The 3,840-nt window shown below is 44.3% G+C and overlaps 1 protein-coding gene across 1 annotated transcript in view; it reads left to right on the top strand.

Moving 5' to 3' along the window:
• LOC108573547 overlaps nucleotides 1-3,840 on the top strand; it is a 123,542-nt gene that overhangs the window by 74,708 nt on the left and 44,994 nt on the right. The gene's annotated exons all lie outside the window — the stretch shown is intronic.

Raw genomic sequence — 3,840 nt, 5'->3', positions numbered from 1 at the left:
AACGAATTTATACTTTGCTGGAAAAGTTAATTACGACTGTAGCTCTATAGCTCTATCTGCAGCTCTGCAACTAGCTCTATAAAAACGCGTTATTAATTGCCACTACCACGTTCGATCGCTCTGCAACGCGTTCCCCTAGTTGAGCTAACTTTTTGTAGGCGTAATTCGAGAGTAGATTAATTCGTAGTCAGCTGGTGACAAAAATGCCGGGCCAAGCCTTGGTGAAAGCTCGAAGGATCGTTGCACGAACATCTAACGAATCGGTTTAAAAAGTCTCGGGTCGATTTTATTTCTGAGTAAGCCAACCTGTACAGCGCACACAGCTCGTTATCGAGGATACGGTCAATTCGAAGTTTCCCCCGTTGCAGATGGAGAAGTATTCTCTGGAACTTTGAAGCGTAACCGTTCGAAACTTGGAATGGAAGTAAAACATTCGCGGCGGTATTGCGAAGATCGTAATTCCGCGAGTGTACGATTCACGTGTCTCCGGTAAATTCATGCTCGTCAACTGTCGCAGAAAAATAAGTTACTCCAGGTATCCTACTCTCTGGACAGTTAATTTACCAAGTTTCTCTCCCTGCGAGAGAAAATATAATAGAAACATCGAGATAGACGGAAGGATGAGTTTTTAATTAAAAAGTTCGTGCCGATAGCCCGTCGATACTGGTTCGACGCGAGTGTAAATATTATCCGGGAAGATCGAGCGGAGCAACTCGATTACAAAGTTTAAATTCCTCTCTTTAGAGAGGGTGGAAGCGATAAAACTTGACACGATGTTGCGTGAGTATATGAAAAAAGAGGGAATAGATGTGGTAGTTACGGTAAATAAAAAGCAGTTCTTCGTTGTGGGAAGTTTGTCGAGTGGTTGGACGAGAGAAAGAAAGGAGAGAAACTTTTGGTAGCGAAGAGAGTAGATACACATATTAGGGATGAAAGTGAGGGAGAAAGAGGGGTAGGGTAGGTAAAGTCCAGGAAACGCGAAGTCTCTGAATTACACTCCGGGTTGCAGACAACACTCGAAACAGTCGTTCTGCTTCTGATATTAAACTATCCCGGAAATTCTCACGGGAGAATTAATGGGAATGAAAATGCAGAGGGAGGCCGGACTGAAATTCGAGTTGATGCCGGAAACACCGTGAAACTGGCTGGCTGGCCCGCTTTTCTCCGAGTGTCGCTTTTAACTCGTCTTCCTGCCGTTTCTGGCCTGGAAAATTCGTTACCAAATAATCCAGTCGGAGAAGTGTGCCTTCGTAGAGATACATTTCAGGGCGGATCTTCAGCTGGTTCGTTATATTTGCACGCGATAATTACGCTACTCGCTGGAGAATCCTTGCGCTTCCGACTTATTGGCGTATCATAAGAAGATTGAATTCAAACTTTTTCCAAATTTTTCTACGTTTCCTTATTTTAGACCAAACTAAATTTACGCCTTTATAGTTTACAATTTACACCTCGGAACGATTACCTTCTTCTCCGTCGGAATGGAACTTTTCGCTACTTTGACGGTGCTCGAAAGCAGATCTGACCAATGGAGGACCGGCGTCCGATCAGTATGCAACGTTTTGTCCGTACGACTTCCTGATAATGTCGACGGTGCCATTTCCCTCTTACGACGAATTAACCATGCAAATGCAATTCGAACTGCGCCAGTCAACGCACTCGCGCTGCCTCCGAGTTACCGCGGCCCCCAACTTATGTGCAAAGTAAACTCACGCAACTGTGCGTGGGTCGGCGTTTTGTTGCCGCACGCGACTCTTTGCCGAGGGATCGGAAATTTCGATGGAGGCTCTCGAGTGTAATCGACGATTTAACGAATCACGCTAACGTCGAGGAAAGAAAGAAATCTAAATACGGTTCACTCGTTCAATCGAATAAAGCACGCGCGTTCAATTGATATTTTCGGTCAAAGGCAAATTAAACGCACTCTGTACAGTACGTAACAAGCACTTGAGCAAGTACCAATCAAGGGTTAAATTGCATCGCTCCACATTTCGCTCGCGATAATTGCAAAAAGTGCTTTCGAAATAGAGACGCGTTTACGCCAAGATATTCACGTGTGTTTCTATTAAGCGCGCAAATTAATTCGCTACTTCTTACGAACTTCAATATTTATTTATAAAAAATTGAACTCAGTTTTAACGTTTGAATTACCGTTTCTCCATTTATTGGCCAACTGATGAATTCCTTCTATAAAAGAATAGAACCTCTTTCGAGTCCATAAAGTGGTCAAGACTTTGCAAAAAAAAAGGCATCGAATTAATTTCTGCATCTAATACAATGATTACTTCTACGTCTAAAGGATGTATCAAGATGTATTAATTCCTGACGTCACGCTTGTCGTTTCCTCAATTATCCAGGAACATCCGCTTGATCACCGGATCGTAACGAGCATTTTTCGTCTGTTCGCTCCAATTAGCGAAACTTCTCTCCTTCGAAACATCGAAAAACACTCCTCTTTGTCTCGCACTTCGCTATTTTCCAACCGAACATTTCGATCGAATTTCCCCTCGCACCGTTTCAAAATCTCCTCCGATCTGCTAGACTCCGGGTATCCCGTCTAAAATCAATGCAAATGGATTTTGCCGCGATTACTCTCGTCCCCCGAGATTGCTCCGTGCGCCGCGTGACACTGACGTGTACGCAAATTAGCGACTCCTGAAGTTCAATTGAGATGCACGTCGACGCGTTCGGCAAGCGTGATGGATGCACGACCGTGTGCAGCACCGCCACGGAGGAGAAGAACGTTCTCTCCCCTTAATGACTTAATCGCGAATATACGAAACGCTCGTTCCACTTGCCTCCGTCTCTCCTGTAACAACTTTGCTTTTTCACCTCGCCGCTGCGGAGGCTGTGTCTCGGTGGAAAACCAACAGAGCCCCGTGGCCGAGGATCAAAAGGTAACGACGCAAAAACCGTGGTGAACGGGAGGTAATAGGCAGAGCGGACACAATCAACGAAGCGCTTATTAAGGATCGTTAAGTTTTCTAAATTGCAACCGCGGTTCGTAACAAGCTCGCATAATGCGACGATGTAACCGTATACGGCTACGATCGGACTACGGTTAAGTCTCCTCTCTTCTTTGGATAGAGGCAGTCTGTGGAAGAGTGTCATTTGGAATAATCGTTGGCGAACGGTGATTCGTTTGTTATCTCGCGGAACATGTCCGCTATCTCGACGTAATTGAACCGAGTGATTTTAATTGTCCGCGAAATTTTCATTCAGTTTCTGTGTCTGTGTGTGTAAAGTGGTTTGCGATAACTTGAAAATGAATATATGTATTTTATGGAACGGTAATTAACGTTGGAGGAAGTAATTAATGTGAAAGGGGTAATTAAAGTTTGACAATTTATCGTAGAATACGCAGGTAGAAATTGTGGGGGAGGAATACCGGTGGAATATTAATTATTTCGATTTTTCGCGACAGTCGAAATTATTGTATTTTGACATTGGCGTGTTTGTAGAATCGTTAATTGACGTTTCTACCAAACGGCTGATTCATTTCGCTTATGGGAACGTATTTCGGGATAGGAAGCAGACGAGGATTTAATTAAATCGCGACGAATTAATAATCACGCCTCGTTTTTGTGACAAATCGCGCGATTTGGCTAACGTCGAAATTTTCATCGAGATTCTCGCGTGTATCGTGGACAATTATCGGACCTACCACTTCCGGTGTTCTCCTTGCGAACCGTCTCGAGCACAAAAGCTCCCGGTTGCTGTCCCGAAACTCGAGGGAGTGTGCAGTTTCGTTTAATAGTCGGCCCGTATGCAATCTGTTTCATTAAAGGCGGCTTTTGAAAACGCGCTTCAACGTAAAGCTGCACTCTCGTTACGCGTTCG

This window comes from Habropoda laboriosa, unplaced genomic scaffold (genome assembly GCF_001263275.1).
Source record: "Habropoda laboriosa isolate 0110345459 unplaced genomic scaffold, ASM126327v1 scaffold148, whole genome shotgun sequence".
In the NCBI taxonomy this organism is placed as follows: domain Eukaryota; kingdom Metazoa; phylum Arthropoda; class Insecta; order Hymenoptera; family Apidae; genus Habropoda; species Habropoda laboriosa.
This window is presented reverse-complemented; position numbering and strand designations above follow the sequence as displayed.